At 41.0% G+C, this 19,532-nt stretch overlaps 2 pseudogenes; both read right to left on the bottom strand.

The window, feature by feature from the left end:
- Positions 1-371: 371 nt before the first annotated feature.
- On the bottom strand, positions 372-1,552 carry LOC130027723 (craniofacial development protein 2-like; annotated as a pseudogene).
- A 16,681-nt stretch (positions 1,553-18,233) lies between these two features.
- On the bottom strand, positions 18,234-19,111 carry LOC130027801 (uncharacterized; annotated as a pseudogene).
- Between the last annotated feature and the right edge of the window lie 421 nt (positions 19,112-19,532).

Raw genomic sequence — 19,532 nt, 5'->3', positions numbered from 1 at the left:
TACTGATGCTGGTACGGTAATTAAGTCACATCCAAGTGTGAACCAACAGGCTATGCTCTGCTATCAACCTGTCAATGCACAGCTGGCACAGTGAGAATCATCTGTACTTTCATTCTATATGCTGCATAACAAAACATTTTGCTAACAAAAGGCTGAATAGCTCTGAGAAAGAACTCATAATTTATTTTCACTAATTTGTAGCAATATGTTTTTAGTATTTTTGATTCACTGCAAAATGTGTTCCACAAATTCATAAAATATTTTTGAAGATATTTAGTTATTGGCAGACTTTGTAATAGTAAGTCTTAAAAATTATTTTTGGTTGTTGTTGTTGAGTAGAAGTCATGGATAATCTTCTTCATTGCCATTCTGGAGGATGTGATAGATCCATCAGGACGTCGGAGGGCAGTAATCTTGGTCTTGTAGTTGGCGAAGGACAGGCGGGCATTACGAATACTTTTCCCGGCTTCTGCCGCATATACCAGCACTTCTGCTCTTCTCTCTTTGAGGTCTTCCTTGATTGCATCTCTGCACTGCTTTGCAAGCTCCAACGTTCACTTGCGGTTGCCTGAGGCATGCGCCAAACCACGTTGGCGAATAAGCTCAAGAGTTTTCGAAGACAGGCTTTTTTTTGTGGCTATCACTCTCTTGGCATTCCTCGCACAATCATGGAGGTGCTGAACCAGTTGATGGAATTCCTCGTCAATGTTGTCAACAATGGCATCTTCCCATGTTGCCACAATAGTGCCACAGAACTCCCAGTTGGTGGTCGTTCTGGGAGTTCTCTTTGTAAACTTTGCAGCCCTTTCTCCCCACTCCTTGAAGTAGAGTTTTGTACGAAGGAGATGGTGGTCCAATCCCGTTTGGAATTTTGGGACAACAGCGACATCGGTCAGGCAAAACCGTGGATTGAATATGTGGTCTATTTTGTTGTGGAATCGTCTACCGGGAGACTCCCATGTCCAACGTTTAGATTTGGCCTTCTGGAATCTTGAGTTACCATGGATGGTCTTGGTCGACATGATGAACTCAGACAGTCTCTCACCCTGTTCGTTCCATTCTAGGCCATGGGTCCCGATGTGAAGTTCTTCAGCTGGTCTTCTTGGTCCTATTTTGGCATTAAAATCATCCACAGTGATCTTGTAGAAGGTGTGCTCTTCTTTACAGAACTTCTCCAGCTCCATGTAGAACTTCTCAATTTCTCCTTCATCATAATTGGATGTTGGTGTGTAGACAACGAAGATAGAAACTGCTGGCAGTGAGCCACATCTATTCAAATGTAAACATCCGATTTGGGTTTTGAGGCATTCGAATGAATCAATGCTTATGGCCAAGTTTGTGTTGACAAGGACACCGACTCCTCTGACCCCTCTTTTATCCCAAGTTCCGAGGAACAATTCTCCAGTGTTGAAAACAGCATGATGAGATTGGTGCCTTGTTGTCTTGGTCAGACCAATGATGTAGTACTTGATCTTTGGCGCTTGTACAACATCAGGTCCTCGTTGGATGCATTCGATGCTGGCATACGTACATTGAAAGTACAGATGATCATTTTTGTCTTCTTTTGTTGTGGCAGCCTAGTTCGGCCTTGAGATTTTATCGGCCTCTCCTTTCTCATCCTTCTCAATGCTGCCATATTGGTGATGCCTTCAGGGTCAAAGGAATGAGACCCATTGTAATTACTGGTTTTGGTATATCGAATACACAATGGATAGCTTGTGAGGTTCTGCCATGCGGGTGGAATACTCTCGGAAGTTTGCCAGGCTTTCCGAGAGAGATAGAGGCTTTGAGGGCGACCTCTAATCACCCTTGTAGGTGTTACCATATTTGAATCCTATCAGATATGGTACGGCAATTCTACAGAGAAAGCTATAATTTTCTAAAACAATTCATGCATTAAGATTGACCTTTATGTAGCCATGTGAATTTCTCATGTACCTCAACATCATCAGCACATTTGAATCATAACTGGCGCAGTTAATTGTCATTCTAGTTGGAATAAAAAATCTTCCATGAATGTCAATGTCAATTTCTATTTTTTGGGGGGGTGCTTTGTTATTGGTTTTGTGCCACACCCAACTCTGTTCAGGGCTTACTTCTGATTCTGCACTCAGGGATCACTCATGGTGGGCTCAGGGACCATACAGGGTGCCAGAGATTTAACCTCATTTGTATGCATAGTAGGCTTGTGCTGTAGCAGCTCTTTATCACTCTGGCTCCCTGTGCCAGTTTCTGTAGGATGGAGAGTTGACAGTGTACTGATCATATTTCCACATTAAGCTACCAGTAGAAACTTCCAACTTACACTCTTGTCACCTGCGATCCAAAGTAAACATGTCTCATGATTATAGCCTTCAGTTTAGGTAAGCATTGAGATAACAACAACTTGATGATGATAAAGATAATGATTCTTCATTACATGTAATTTAGAATTTATGGGGAAAAAATCAATCTAGAGATTCAGTCAATTCTCTGATGAGATGGTCTATATTACCTGGCTTAAAAATGGACATAATTTGCATACCATCAATGCACCATTTTAAGTATGTAGGTAAATGATGTGTATAGAATTAGAAAAATGAAATAATTTAAAATTATGTTGGTGCATACTAGCCTCTTCGCTTATATTAATTCTGTTTATTTCTCTCATCCTCAATAAATTTAGAACTTGGCACCAACTGAAGGCTCAGAAAACATTTTGAGTGTTCTTGTCTTTAAGCCCCTCTCCTACCCCTAAGGTTCCTCCTCTGTTCTAACCCTAGCTGTGCGCTCTCTCTCTGAGAGCTAATTGTGCATATTGTTTCCAAATCTGTGTTACCTAATATTATCTGTTGACTTGAGATGGGCCATGGCAGGGATATTTACAGCATGAAAACCAATCAATTTTACAAATAAGGAATGTTTTGTTGTTTGGAAGCTGGTTGTTAAGTGTTTGCCCAAATATTGTTGTTAATGTCTATCAATTCTTTTTGTTTGTTTATTTCCTTGTTTTCATTTATTTTAGGCGACACCTGATTGTGCTCAGGGCTGATTACTATCCTGCCCTCAGGATTAACTCTTGCTGGTTTTCTTTTCTAAGTACCAAGAACAAATCTTAAGCTCTCTATATTATTGCATCTTATTCAAGCATATAAATACAAGAAAAGAGGAGCCAAATTATATGACATTAAAATGTTTCTTGGACTTGGGGAGAAAGCACCAGGGTCAAGGATTCTGATTCCCTGGTAACACGTGACTATCCCACCAGCACCACCAAGGGTCGAGCCTGGTCGCCCCTGGAACCAGAAGGTCAGAACCTCACTGCATTCTCAGGCCCTAGCATTGAAATGTACAGCCAGGTTAGCCATGTATGGCCAGGAATGACCCCTGGGTTCATAAACACAGCTTGAAAGACGCTCCCCACATAAATTAAATAGCTTCATAGTGTTACTTATATGCATAATGACTAAAAATAAAAAAAAATTTCAGCTGAGAGAGAGAATAGACATGTGGTTATGAGGGAGCCAGAGAAACAGGACAGGAGTAAGAGTTCTTGCCTTGCATGTGGCCCACCCTAGTTCAATTGCTGGCACCACATGGTTTCCTGAGCATCACAGGACACATACCTATAGACTCCTAAGCATCGCTAGAGTGTCCCAGGCAATCCCCTTAACCACAGGTCCAGAGCAATACCTTATCCCTGGCCCTCATATCACTTGGGAGTACACCCCTCTCTACTCAAAAAGTGATTGAGATGGACTGATGGGTAAGGGAAAAAAGAATAATTAGCTAGCAGATAGAAACTTACAAGAGTTATAAGGTGAATAAGAACTGGCAATCTAGGGGCTGGAGAGATAGCACAGAAGATAGGGCGTTTGCACGCGGCCGACCCGAGTTCGATTCCCAGCATCCCATATGGTCCCCTGAGCACTGCTAGGAGTAACTCCAGAGTGCAGAGCCAGGAGTAACCCCTGTGCATCGCCGGGTGTGACCCCTCCCCAAAAAAGAAAAAAGAACTGGCAATCTAATCAATAACGTGGCAATTATAGTTGACAACACTATATTGTATAATTGAAATTTCTAAACTTCTAATAGAAAAATAATCCTATAAACACATTATGTGGGAGAGATATAAATGCCCTTATTGTGCCTAAATGCCACAGGCACATTCTGCAGCTCTTTCACAGTGTGGTCTTTGAACTATGGCATGCAAAAGCGAGTGTCAACAGCAATAGTGAATTGCCAGAAGTGGCATTTGGTATCGTGGAGGACGAATAAAAAGCTTCCCCAGAAACCACTTGCAGCAAAGGCTTCCTACATGGGTTTTTGGAGCTTGTTGCTTCTCTTCTCAGACAATGTCTCACTGTGCTTCGGGGAGCTTTGCCTAGTAGGAGCAAAGGCTGTGACATCTGGCTTCTGTACTACGATGTCATCATTCTTTTCTTTTTGCCTTTTCTCCAGAAAAAGTGACAAAGAGCACATCTATTGAAAGAAAAATGACATAAATCAATGAACATGAAAAAAATCAGTTAACTGAGAAGAGGAACTGATCTGATAATCAGGGTTATTGCATGCAAGTCAAAATCTTACACTCAGAAACTTTTTTTTAAATTTATTTATTGAATCACTGTGGGAAAGGTTACAAAGCTTTCAGGTTTATGTCTCAGTCATGCAAATATCAAACACATTTCCCTTTACCAATACTTATTTTTTACCATGAAGAACCCCAATAAAACCCCACCCCCCCACCCCTCCCCGTCCCTGTGAGGCAGATGAATTCTAGTTAACACTCTATCTGCTTTGATTAGATTCATTGTTTCAATAAAAGATTCACCACTATTATTTAGAGTTTACCCCCCCCCAAATCAGACATGCTGAAAAAGCATTGTGAAGTGATTTGCTTTCTACAGCTGGGTTCAAGAATTAAATGTTGGTTTTGGATTTCTGCTATTTTACCTATTGACCCTGGAAGTATTTCTACTGAAAGTCAGATAGTTAAGAAATTGGTTTCTGTGTTCAGGAGTCGTGGCCGTGCTGGAGAGCCGCTCGCGGGGGGCAACCGGTGGCCTCGGTAGGGCGTGAAGGGCGGAGCGAAACGCCCCCCTTCCCATGAGGTTTTAGTCGCCCCTACACTCCCGGCTCATACCTGCTGTCCACAAGGCTCCCATGTGGCCGCCATCTTTCTTTCCAGAGAGGAGAGGGCGAATGGGGCAACACCCTTTCCCCTCTGGCAGACTTGATGGGCTGGATCAACGCATAGTCCGTTCACTTTTCTGCTCCAAGCTGCTGGGTTCTGCATTAAGTCCTTGTGCTTCTGGGGCCATGGTCGTGCTGGAGAGCCGCTCACGGGGGGCGACTGGTGACCTCGGTAGGGTGTGAAGGACGGACCGGAACGCCCCCCGACCCATGAGGTTTTAGTCGCCCCCACTCCCCCGGCTCATACCTGCTGTCCACAAGGCTCCCATGTGGCCGCCATCTTTCTTTCCAGAGGGAGGAGGGCGGAAGGGAGCAACACCCTTTCCCCTCTGGGCAGAAATGATTGCCTGGATTAACGCATAGTCCTTTCACTTTTCTGCTCCAAGCTGCTGGGTTCTGCATTAGGTCATTGTGCTTCTGGGGCCGTGGCCATGCTGGAGAGCCGCTCGTGGGGGCAACTGGTGGCCTCGGTAGGGCGTGAAGGGCGGACCGAAACGCCCCCCTTCCCATGACACTCAGAAACTTTAAAACTGTTTTTGTTTTATGTTGCTTGACCTGTGTTTTATCTGATGTCTTTAGATAAAATATGACAATGCTTTGAGTGCTTGATGAAATAAAAACTATTTTTTTCCTTCTCATCAGTTGCTTTATTTTTTTTTTTAATTTTTATTAGTGAGCTGGAGCTGGAGCGATAGCACAGCGGGTAGGGCGTTCACCTTACAAGCGGCCAACATGGCCGACCCGAGTTCGATTCCTCCACCCCTCTCGGAGAGCCCGGCAAGCTACCGAGAGTATTCGATATGCCAGACACAGTAACAACAAAGTCTCCAATGGAGACGTTACTGGGCCCGCTCGAGCAAATCGACGATCAACGGGAGGGCCTTTACCTTTTTTATTAGTGAGACATCATGAGGTACAGTTGTAGACTTACAAATTTTTGTGCTTGGGTTTCAATTATACAATGAGCAAATACCCATCCCTTCCCCAGTGCCCATTTCCAACCACCATGGATCCCAGTATCCTTCCCACCCCTCGTCCCCCCCATCCCACCCTGCCTCTGATGCAGGGCATTCCCTTTTTTTCTCTCTCTCCTCTTGGGTGTTGTGGTTTGCAAAAGAGGCATTGAGTGGCAATCATGTTTGGTCTATAGTCTACTTTCAGCATGCTTCTCCCATCCTGGTAGGATGCTCCCAATATCCTTTATTTGGTGCTCCCTTCTCTAGCTGAGCTCCCTATTCCCCTAGCATGTGTGGTTGGCCTCCAAGCCATGGAGAAAACCTCCTGGTACTAATCCTAGCCACTCTTGGGTGTTAGTCTCCTATTTTGTTACTTTATGTTCCCCAGATGAATGCAATCTTTCTATGTCTATCCCTCTTTTTCTGACTCATTTCACTTAGCATGGTACTTTCCATGTGAAATAAAAACTATTTTGTGAAAACTAATAAGAGAAGGGCTGGAGCACAATGGGTAGGGCGTTTGCCTTGCATGCGGCTGACCCAGGTTTGAGTCCTCCATCCCTCTTGGAGAGCCCAGCAAGCTATGAGAGTATCCCTCCCCCACGGCAGAGCCAGGCAAGCTCCCCGTGGCATATTCCATATGCCAAAAACAGTCACAAGTTGTATATTTGGAGACATTACTGCTGCCCGCTTGAGCAAATCAATGAACAATGGGAGGACAGTGCTAAAGTGCTAATAAGAGAAAGAGGCTTATTTGAAACACATCATTTGTCATTGCTCTTAAGTTGATAAATAGATCTGATCGTTGTCCTTCTCCAACCCTTTAAAAATAAAACAAATTATAAAAACCTAATAAAATGTATAAAGGAATAACTCCTAAATTTGGAGTCCTTTGAAATAGAATGAAAAAATGAAATGTTCCAAACTTAATAGAGAGTATCACTATTTTGTGATTACTTTGTCATGGTATATACAGTGTAATTAGTATGATTAGAAAAGGTAAGAATTTTAATTGTGTCAAATGATTGCAAAACTTAGTCCTTCTCTGATATCAAAATGCATTTTCTAGGTTCTCAGTCTTTTCCCGACCACAGCCACCTTCTGTCTTGTTTCCTTTCTGTAGTTCCCCAGTTTACGGGTTGGTGTCTAGTCTTGTGTGGTGTTCCCCTTCCTTCTGCACCCATATTATTGACTTCTACTTCTAGAACCCCTCTGGAATATCTAGAGGACTCTTTTAGATGAGCAATGGGCTATACAAATTAACTTTGGAATCTAATTTTATGATAAAGTTGTTTTGGGAGGTGGTTGATTTTTGTTTTGTTTTGTTTTTGATTATTAACTTTTTGGCCACACCATGTCCTGTTCAGAATTTACTCCCAGCTCTGCACTTAGGGATTGGCATTCATTCCTCGTAAGGTTTGGGGGACCATATAGGGTGCTTGGGATCAAACCCTGATAAATCACACGTTGCGCCTTACCCGCTGCTGTACTGTCTCTTTGGCACTGTGTGAAAGTTTTTAATCAAGAGAAGAGACATTTTCAACAGAAATAATTGTTTCTTGGTACATGAGTACTTACTTAATTTCAGCTGTGTTTTAATAGCTCATATGTAAATGAATAAAGCACATGTGGATTATATCTTTCTTCAAGTATCTAAGTCACAAAAAATAAGAAAATGTGCTTGACAAAATGAATGAGTGTATTTTAAAAAACTAAGACACAAATACTAATTAAGTAACACATACTGACTGATTTGATTATTTCAAATTGATTTCATGCTTCTATTTGTGGATGTTTTATTTTCTGTCATTTATTTACTATAAAATTGTTTTTATTTTAGAAACACTATAAACATTACATTATTACTAAATGAAATTCAATAGTCTCTTTGCATTCCAGTCATTTATGCTATGCTATAAATAAAAGCAATGGTTTAATAATAGTTTATTATTCAAGATATAAGCTATTTGGTGATGTTGTAGCAGTTCTTATTAACAAATATATCTCTTCTTATTTTCTTTAATGTCCAGTGTTCTTAGGTAAAGATATTCATAGTCCTTGTATGATACTTCCACTCTAATTTTATTCAGCTTTACAACATTACATCTGTAATTGAAACCAGTTTCATTTCTTCACATCTTTCCTTTTTTTCTATTTTAAAAGAATTCTCCAGTCCACCCCTCAAATATTTTCTACAATACTTCTTCTGTCTGTAAAGTTTTAGAAAAGTGATATCATTTCCATGAGTATTGGAGAGAAAAATTCAACTGTGCCGGAATTTTTATTTGTTGCAGGTAGATGTGTGATTTATTCCTCAGATTCAAAATTATTTATCTTTTAGTTGTCTGTATTTTGGAGTCACTGCTGACTGTCTTTAGAAATAAGTCCTGGGGATGTCAGAAGACCATATGTGATGCTCAGAATTGAGCCCAGGTTGACTACATACAAGGCAAGTATCATACCCAGCATACTGACTTTCTTATTACAAAATTACTCATCTTTCCTTCTAAGTTATTAAGCAATCAAAAGAACTATACAAGGTTGACTTACAATATCCCATATCCTTACCTCCCCCAATATTCATACACAAAAATATAAAAATTATAAAATATATAAAAATGGGAACAAACAGGGTCAGGGAGATAGCTCAGGGTACTGGAGCATCTGCTTGGCCTGTGAGAAAACTGGGTTCAGTTACACACTGAACATAGAATGAGAAGTAACTCCCTGAGCATAGAATGAGGAGTAGCCCCTGAGCACAGTGAAGAAGAAATGCATTTCTGTGTTCAATTGATAGTGATTGCTGCAAGCTTTAGTAATAATTAGATATTCTAATTTTTCACATATACCATATACATATTATCATGAGAGTTATTGCTCATTAGATTCTACCATGTTCTTTTGAAACACAAATTTAACTAACCTGAATTCTTTCATACATGGACTAATTAGGAGTCTTCCTAATATTTGATATAGTATAATTTCTGATGAAATGTTATTCTAATCATACTTTACCAAATCTCAAAGAATTTTTTAATGAACCACATAGAAATGATTAGTAGCTTCTCCTTAAAGGAATTCCATTTGTCTGAGAAATAGAAGTTGAAATTAACAATGCAATGTCAATCATTAGTTTATCAAGTTTGTTGAGAGTATACTCTTTGTGCTTGTAATGATAAATAATTTTATTTTGAAATGGTGAGTTAAGTTTTAAAGTTCTAGATTAATTCTGAAATCAGTCATCTAATAAATGATCTAAATATTAGTACACAGTCTGGCACTGCAAAATTTGTTCCCAAATTATTCATTTCATTGAATAGTTTGCTGAGATAGAAAATGTGGGTAGGAATAAAATATTTACTTCAATGTATTGTGAGAATCAAGCAATATTTATAACTTAGTTGTTCCATTTTAAGAGGTAATGTTAATTGTTATATGACAAAAAAATTCAGCTGAATAAATTTTAAAGCTGTTTATTAAGCAATTCATAACCAAATAGGATTAGATTTAACACAAAAAAGGAGCTAAAAAGATATTACAGGTAAAAGCTTTTATAGAGAAATGGGAGCAAGAGCAAGGATAATTGTAGGCAAAAGAAATGAATTGTTAATATTTATTGTTATTCCCTAATAGGGCATAACAAAACACCTTACTAATAATATTGGGTATTTCTGAGTGGTTTAAGGTTCCATTTTTGGGAGCACTGATACTGTGTCACAATTTGGACACATGGAGTTTAACATGAGAAATTTCAACTGCTTTTTTAAAAAGCTATTGTTTTTAGTTACTGCTATACCAATTTGCAGTATTGAGGAATTAGGAATTAGGAGGTGTCCCATAGTCCAGGGACTTCAGGATCTATGGTCTGGGCCAATGAGTTGAAGTGGTTTTGACTGTGGGAAGTGGGCGTGGTTGCCAGTGTTTCTGGTAATGCAGGGGATTGTTGGGACTGCCCACCCCGACTTGAGGAATACCACAGTTCTCAGGTATGAGGTACTGAAATTATTCACAGTTCGACATTTCTGTGTTAGCTTTTTTAAAAAAATAATAGCTGTGCTAATGGGTGTTAAGGGATATCTCATTGTGGTTTTGACTTGAATTTTTTTCATGAACCAATTTGTGTTCTGTATGTCTTTTTGAATGAGACATATATAGCACTGTAGCACTGTTGACCCATTTTTCTTCAATTTACTCGAGCAGGCACCAGTAACGTCTCCACTATGAAACTTGTTGTTACTGTTTTTGGCATATTGAATATGCCATGGGTAGCTTACCAGACTCTGCCGTGCAGGCAGGATACTCTCAGTAGCTTGTTGGGCTCTCTGAGAGGGATATATATATATATATATATATATACATACATACATACATATATTTTACATACATTATAAATATATATAAAATGTATGTGAACTTCTGCCCATTTTAAAAATCAGATTAATTTTATATTGAGTTTTATGCGTTCTTTGTATATGTTTTATATCACATATACCATTTGCAATTATTTTCTTTCTTTCAGGAGGTTGCAAGTTTCATGTGCATCAGATGTTGAAATTATCAGTGGGGAAGTATATGTAATCAAAAGCCAATGAAATTGTCTATAGGGAATACAAAATATTAAAAGACAAGTATACATCCGAAAGAACAAAAGCAACCAGTGTTGGTGTGGATGTGATGAGAAAGAGACCCTCCTTCACTGCTGGTGAGAATGCTGACTGGTTCAGCCCTTTCGGAAAACAGTATGGACAATTTTAAAAAAATTAGAAATTGAGCTCCCATCTGACCCAGCAATACCACTCCTGGGAATATATCCTGGAGAGGCAAAAAAGTAAAGTCGAAATGACATCTGCACTTCTATGTTCATTGCTGCATTGTTCACAGTAGCCAAAATTTGGAAAAAAAACCAGAGTGCCTGAGAACAGATGACTGGTTAAAGAAACTTTGGTACATCTACACAATGGAATACTATGCAGCTGTTAAAAAAGATGAAGTCATGAAGTTGACATCATACAAGTGGTTCTACATGGGAAGTATTATGCTAAATGAAATGAGCCAGAAAGAGAGGGACAGACATAGAAAGACTGCACTCAGCTGGGGAATATAAACTAACAGAATGGGAGTTGAACACCCAAGAATAATTGAGGTAAGTGCCAGGAGGTCTGCTCCAAGGCTTGGAAGCTGGCCTCACGTGCTGGGGGAAAAGGCAGATCAGATAGAGAAGGGAACACCAAGCAAGGATGTTTGGAGGACTCTCTCGGGATGCGAGATGCGTGCTGAAAGTAGATCATAGACTGAACATGATGGTCGTTCAAAACCTCTATTGCAAACTGCAACACCCTAAGAGAAAGAGTAAGCATAAGTGAATGCCCTGCCACAGAGGCGGGGTGGGGTGGGTGGGAATGGGGTGTGGTGGGGGCTACTAGGATCACAAAGTGGGGGGTGGGAGGGCTACTGGGATCATTGGTGGTGGAGAATGGGCACTGGTGGAGGGATGGGTACTTGATCATTGTATAACTAAAACCCAAGCACGAAAGTTTGTAAGTCTATAACTGTACCTCACGGTGTTTCACTAATAAAAAAAGAAAAAAGTAGATCAAGTAAATAAAACAAATAGAGTACAAAGAGGAAGAGAATTCTGTGGATGGAAAAAGGACTACTGGCATGGGAGCGCTTTGTAGCTCTTGTCAACCTGTGAAAGGAGGGGTACATACTCTTTTGAGGAGGCTTTACTTATTTATTTTTGGCTGTGGGGCCACACTCGGCTGTACTCAGGGTTCACCACTGTCTAAGGGTTTACCACTGGTCAGAGATAACTCTTGGCAGGGTTCCTGGGACCATATTGTATGCCAGGGATCAAACCAGTGGGCACATGCAAGGCACATGCCCTACCCACTGTTCTCTGTCTCTAATCCCATAGAAATAAGCAAATTCTTAACTTAGACAAAAAAATATTGCTTTATTGTTTGTAGGGAGAAGGGGACATGCCCTGCAATGCTCAGGACTTCCTCATGACTATGTGCAGGGATCACTCCTGATGGTGCTGGGGATAGAAAATAGGTTGGCTGTGTGCAAGGCAAATGCCCTACCATCTCTCAGGTCCCATGATTTTAACACAATTAAAGAGTTCACTCCTGGTTCAGTGCTCAGGGATCGCTCTTGGCTGTGTAAGGGTGCACTCTGTGTGGTGCAGGTGATTGAACCAGGATGGATATACAAGGCAAGTAACTTAACTCCTTAAGTTACTATCTCTTTGGAATACAAGTTAATCTTTTGAAGCACCCAAATTATTGGGTCTGTCCATTAAAAACACCAAAGTCTACCTCTCCCTATCCCATTGTCTAGGAAAAGAAATATTTTCCTCCTAGATGGGGAAACTGTTACACAGACATGTTTCTATTAAAATTTTAAAGCATTTTTCCATTTGTTTTTATTTCTGGAAATTTATTCATGATATTTTAGACTCATTATAAAGGCTCAATTTGTTTTTCTTTAAGATAACAAAAACCTTTAAAGATATTTAGTGAGTTATGTGAAGAAAGAGTCTCTAGGTTCCAAGAGATAAATACAACATAAGATTTTTTTCACTTCCCACAATTACTCCTACATTATTCCTGGAGAAATAAGACAAATGTGCAGAAAAAAATCCATAATCATACAGGGTAGTTTTCTGATAAATATCAATTAAATTGAACTGACATAGGGTGATCAATTTAGGAAGGTTTGATACTAGTGAAACCAAGCCTTCATCTTCCTTCATTAAAGAGTTATTGAAAACTTTTTCTAATTGTGGCATTGAGATAGCCAATGTTGCTGTCTTTGTGGAACTTATGTCCTTGAAAGGAGTAAAGTAAAGTAAAGGACCGTTGATCATGGATTTGCTCGAGCGGGCCCAGTAACGTCTCCATTGGAGACTTTGTTGTTACTGTGTTTGGCATATTGAATATGTCACGGGGAGCTTGCCAGACTCTGCCGTGCGGGCGAGATACTCTCGGTAGCTTGCCGGGCTCTCCGAGAGGGGTGGAGGAATCGAACTCGGGTCGGCCATGTTGGCTGCGTGCAAGGCAAATGCCCTACCGCTGTGCTATTGCTCCAGCCCTTGTAAAGGCCCTCCCATTGATCATCGATTTGCTCGAGCGGGCCCAATAACGTCTCCATTGGAGACTTTGTTGTTACTGTGTTTGGCATATCGAATACTCTCGGTAGCTTGCCGGGCTCTCCGAGAGGGGCGGAGGAATCGAACTCGGGTCGGCCATGTTGGCTGCATGCAAGGCAAATGCCCTACCCGCTGTGCTATCGCTCCAGCCCTTGAAAGGAGATAGAGTGAAAATAAGAATTTTAGATAATAGCATGCTTTATTATGACTATGAAATATAGGCCCAATCATAGTAAAGAGGGTAGGACTTTTGCCTCACACAAAGTGACCTGGATTTAACTCCTGGTACCCCATATGGTTCCCCAAGCCCCACCAGAAGTGATCCCTGAGTGCAGAGCCAGGAGTAAGCCCTGAATATCACTGAATGTGGCCCAAACCTCACCAAACTCCTCCCACCACCAAAGAGAAAGAGAGAGAAAAGAGAAAGAGAGAGACAGAGAGAGAGAAGAGAAAGAAAAGGAAAGGAAAAGAGAGACGGAGAGGGAGAGAAAGAGATAGAGAGAGAGAGAGAGAACATGAACTGTAGAATGGTTGACTGAGGGGTCTGGCTACTATTTAGCGAGGAAGATTTGTTTGAAAAGGACTGAATATCCTTTTAAACTGAGACTGACCAAAAGGAGCTACTTTTAATTGTGAAAGAGAATTCTAAACAGGTAATCAACTAGTCAGTCTAAAATAGGAATAGTGAAGTATATGCAGAACTCAGGGGCCAGTATGGCTGAGAGATCATAGTGATAAAGGAAAGAACTATAAATAAAAGATTGGATGTGTCTATGTCACAAAGGATTTTGGAAGTCAGGGAATAAGCTTTGCACTTTGTTGTAAATAATATAAAAAAAACTTAAGAATTTTAGTCAGGGGAGAGAAATAAAATATTCTTTAATTTTAATGGCTGCTCTAGCTGGTAAGTAGAGATATAAATATGTTTTGCCAGTGATACTTTTTGTTTTATATATGAATATATAATTTTTGGTATGTGATGTATCATTTTTGGACCATAACTAGTAAGCAGGGCTTACTCTAGGTTCTGTGCTAAGGAATCACTCCTGGCAGTACTATTTGGTGGAGCTGGGGGTGGGCCAGAGGGGGTTTGTGTGTGTCAGGGATGATACAGGCATCTCCCTCATGCAAGGCAAGTGTGTATCTTGAACCATGTACTATCTGTCCAGCTACAGGTCAAATAAGTGATTATTGGTCTTAGAAATAGGGAAATCACTCTTACTTTGGGAAGAGTAACGTTAGTGATAATTGATATTTGAATTCTCAGTTGGAGTTGGTCTAGGGGAAAATACTATATGAGGAAGAAAACTACAAAATATATCTTTGTGAACATGATTACATATCTTAAAATGTTCTGTAGCGATGACTGGTTAAAGAAACTTTGGTACATCTACACAATGGAGTACTATGTAGCTCTTAGAAAAGATGAAGTCTTGAAATTTACATACAAGTGGTACAATATGGAAAGTATCATGCTAAGCGAAATGAGTCAGAAAGAGAGGGATAGACATAGAAAGATTGCATTCATCTGGGGGATATAAAGTAACAAAGTATGAGATTAATACCCAAGAATAGCTGAGATCAGCACCAGGAGGATTACTCCATAACTTAGAGGCCAGCCGGGTATCCTAGAGGAAAGGGCTATTCAGATAGAGAAGGGAGCACCAAATAAAGGATGTTTGGAGGATCCTCCCAGGAGGGGAGATGCATGTCGAAAGTAAACTATGGACTGAACATGTTTGCCACTCAATGCCTCTTTTGCAGACCACAACACCCAAAAGGAGAGAGAGAACACAGGGGATTGCCCTGCCACAGAGACGGGGGGATGGGGGGATGGGGGTGGGAGGGATATTATCCATGGTGGTGGAAAATGGGCACTGGTGGAGGGATGGGTATCTGATCATTGTATAATTGAAACCAAAGCACAAAAAATTGTAAATCTACAACTTTAAAAAAAAATAAAATAAAATAAAGGGGAAAAAAAAAAATAAATAAATAAATTAAAAAAAAAAATGTTCTGTAGCAATTACATTAAATTTGTATGATGCTTTGGTAAAACAGTCATTTTGACAGAGTTAATTTTTTCCTTTCCATTAATGTGGATTATTTTTACTCTTCCTTGTTTCTATTTCTTTTTTTTTTTAACAAAGAGGCAAGCATTTATTTCTTGAGGTTCTAAATTCTATTTCTTTTACGTTACATAAGCCCCATATGCAAACATTAATTTAAAGTGGATCAGAGATCTTCAGATTAGGATCTTTTTTTACTGACTGGGATCTGTAAATACTTTAGCACTTTAGCACTGTCCTCCTATTGTTCATCGATTTGCTCAAGCAGGCCCAGTAACATCTCCATCGTGAGACTTGTTGTTACTGTGTTTGGCATATCGAACACGTCACGGGGAGCTTGCCAGGCTTTGCCGTGTGGGCGAGATACTCTCGGTAGCTTGCCGGGCTCTCCGAGAGGAGCGGAGAAATCAAACCCGGCTCGGCCGGGCTGGCTGCGTGCAAGGCAAACGCCCTACCTGCTGTGCTATCTCTCCAGCCCTGTAAACACACTGAAGAAAATATAGACACAACTCTTCAGGATAGAGATCTTGGAGTTATTATCAATGACTTGAGTCGATTGACAAATAACAAAAAACAAATAGTATTACATCAAATTAAATATGTTTTGTAGGGGGCTGGAACAATAGTACAGTGGGTAAGGTGTTTGCCTTGCACATGACTGACTGGGTTCAATCCTCAGCAAATCCCATATGGTCCCCCCAGCACCACCAGGAATGATTCCTGAGTGCACAGCCAGGAGTAACCCCTGAGCATCACTGCGTGTGACCCCAAAAGTGCAAAAATAAATGTTTTATAGGTAAAAAGCAATTTGGACTGAATTAAAGATACTCTACTAAATAGGAGAGAATATTTCCACCATAAGTTATCAGATAGTGAACTAATACCCAGTATATATAAAGCACTCAGGAAGGTCAACAACAAAACAATTCAATCAGTTGATCATTTGATCACTTGATATCCCATTACTGATCGATTTGCTCGAGTGGGCACCAGTAATGTCTCCATTTGTCCCTGTTGCGAGCTAGTGTAGTCCAATAGCGTCTGCTCGTTACAGGAACACAAATGGCCTCAAACTGTTTATTCAGGGTCTTGAGGAAGAAGTCTGACCATTGTGTAGATGGGCGGCAAGGCGTTCTTTTGAAATCCAGTTGGTAATAGCTCTAGTCCAGCAGTCGTCTTCAAATCACATTTCGTGTCCAGCCCATCTGATTTTCGATGCCTTGGCAAATGAGACAGCATCCCTGATTCTCTATCATCGATGGAAGTCGAAACTCCGGATTTCTTCTTTCACTTGAGTGCGGATTTCTTCTTTCACTTGAGTGAAGCGTGATACTCTAAGCATAGCATAGCTCTTTTGATTCCTCTTTGGGAGACCCGAATAGCGTTCTCATCCTGTTTTCACAAGACCCAGGTCTCTGAGGCATAAGTTAATGCAGGGAGAATGGTGGAGTGGAAGAGATGTGCCAGAAGCCATAGGTTCTTCGTCCTCTTAACTATTTCTTTGATGCTCTTGAAAGCATTCTACACTGCTCTCTTCCTCCTGCGCAGATCAGTTGCCAGGTCATTTGTCATGTTGAGTGATCAAACTATGTACACATAACTGTTGTGTTCAGAGATGTTCATTCCATTGAAAGCGAATGAACAGGAACATCAGGAATGAGTTAGTTTCTCATAAACATTGTCTTCATGAGATTCAGCTGTAGTCCGACCTTCCCACACTCACAGTCAAAGTCGGCTAGCATTTGTGCCGATTGGCTAATGTTTGGTGTTATTAGAATGATGTCATCATCAAAGCGGAGGTGGTGTAGCTGCTGACCATCTATCTTAACTTCCATTCCTTCCCAGTACAGTTGTTACAGGAAGTTCTTGAGGGTGGCACTGAAGAGTTTTGGTGAAATGGTATCACCCTGCCGAACCCTTCTCTTGACGTTGATGATCACTTCCTTGTAGAATGCTGAGATCCTGGTGGTGATCAGTAATACAGCTCACAGAGTTTGAATGCCTGTTTTGCTAGGGCTTCGATGACTGCTTCAGTCTCAGAAGAATCAAAGGCCTTCTTTAAATTGATGATTATTAGAGCAGCATCTTGAACTCCCAAGAAATCTCAATGAGCTTGGTCACCATGTGGATATGGTCAATAGTGCTGAATCCTTTTTGGAACCTGGCTTTCTTGCATGATTGTCCTTTATCTAGTGTCCTGCCAATCCTATTCAGGTTGACTTGAGTGAACAGCTTGTAGACGACAGACAACAAACAGATTGGGCAATAGTTGCCAATGTCATGGATGTCTCCCTTCTTGTACAACAGAAAGGTCATTGGGATGGAATCTTGCATTCAGATAGGTAGCATGTGAAGAGCCGAGCCAGTGTATTGATGAGTCCTGAAGGCAGATTCTTCAGGTGTTCAGGTCTGACCTTGTCTGGACCCTGTTCTGTTCACTTCTTTACCAATGAAATGGTGTGTCGGGTTTCAGAAGGGCGAACATTGGGGGCACATATCCATCCTGCGGAATTTGGTATGTGGGCAGTTGGACATGGCTATCGAAGAGATCCGAGTAGAAGTCATGGATAATCTTCTCCATTGCCCTTTTGAAAAATGTGATAGATCCATCAGGACATTGGCGGTCAGTCATCTTGGTCTAGTAGTTGACGAAGGACAGGCGGGCATTGCTAATACTTTCCCCGGCTTCTGCCACATCTGCCAGCACTGCTGCTCTTCTCTCTTTGAGGTCTTCCTTTATCGTTTCTCTGTACTCCTTTGAGAGCTCGGACATTAGCTTGTGGTTTCCTGAAGCTTGCACCAAGACACGTTGGCGAATGAGCTGGAGAGTTTCTTTGTGGCTTTCTCACTCTCGACGTTCCTCACACAATCACGGAGGTGCTAAACCAGTGGATTGTATTTCTCATCAATATCGTCAATGACAGCATCTACCCATGTTGCCACAATAGTGCCAAAGAGCTCCCAGTTGGTGATTGTTCTCGGACTTCTCTTCTTAAACTTTGCAGCCTTTTCTCTCCTCTTCGTGAAGTAGAATTTTGCACAAAGGTGATGGTGGTCCAATTCTGTTTGGAATTTTGGGACAACAGCAACTTCGGTCAGGGAAAACCATCAATTGAATATGATGTGGTCAATTTCATTGTGGAACTGTCCATGGGGAGAATCCCATGTCCAACGTTTTGATTCAGCCTTCTGGAACTGTGAGTTACCATGGATGGTTTTGGTGACATGATGAACTCAAACAGTCTCTTACCCTGTTTGTTCCATGCTAGGCCATGGGTTTTGATGTGGAGTTCTTTGGGAGATCTTCTTGGTCCTATCTTGGCATTAAAATCACTGACAATGATCTTGTAGAAGGTGTGGTCTTCTTTATAGGACTTCTCCAGCTCCATGTAGAACTTCTCAATTTCTTCTTCATCATAATTGGATGTTGTTGCGTAGACAGTGGAGATTGAAACTGCTGGCAGTGAGTCACAACTATTCAAGCATAAGTGTCTGATTCATGATGTTAGGCGTTCGAATGGATCAAAGCTCATGGCCAAATTCATGTTGATAAGGACACGGACACCACGAAGGTCTCTTTTGTTACATGTTCCAAGGAGCAGTTCTTCTCCGGTGTCAAAAGTGGCATGATGTGGTTGATGCCTTCTCATCTCAGTCAGACAAATGTTACTGTACTTGATCTTCTGCACTTGCTTCATCATGTCCTTGATGGGTGCTTCTGATGTCAGTGTACGTGCATTGAAAGTACAGACAGTCATTTTAGTTCTGCTTCATTTTAGCTGCCTAGTTCGGCCCTGAGATTTTATCAGCCTCTCCTTGCTTATCCTTCTTAACGCTGCTGTATCGGGGACTTTTTCAGGGTCAGAGGAATGAGGTACATTATTTTTATTGTTTTTGGCATATTGAATATGCTACGGGTAGGCTTGCCAGGCTCTGCTGTGAAGGCAGGATATTCTCAGTAGCTTGCTGGGCTCTCTGAGAGGGATGGAGGTTTTTACGGTAGCCTCTAATTACCCTTTTAGGTGTTCCCATGGCTCACACCATATTTCAATCCCATCAAATATGGTGTGGTAATCTTGGAAGATGTGTACTAAGTGGATTTGTGGCTGCATGGTCCAGAAAGTGTCCTGGAGTGTGGTTGCTGCTGGGTAGTGGAGGTATCACCACCACGTTCCAGGC

This window comes from Sorex fumeus, unplaced genomic scaffold (genome assembly GCF_029834395.1).
Source record: "Sorex fumeus unplaced genomic scaffold, SorFum_2.1 ptg000037l, whole genome shotgun sequence".
Lineage (NCBI taxonomy): Eukaryota > Metazoa > Chordata > Mammalia > Eulipotyphla > Soricidae > Sorex > Sorex fumeus.
This window is presented reverse-complemented; position numbering and strand designations above follow the sequence as displayed.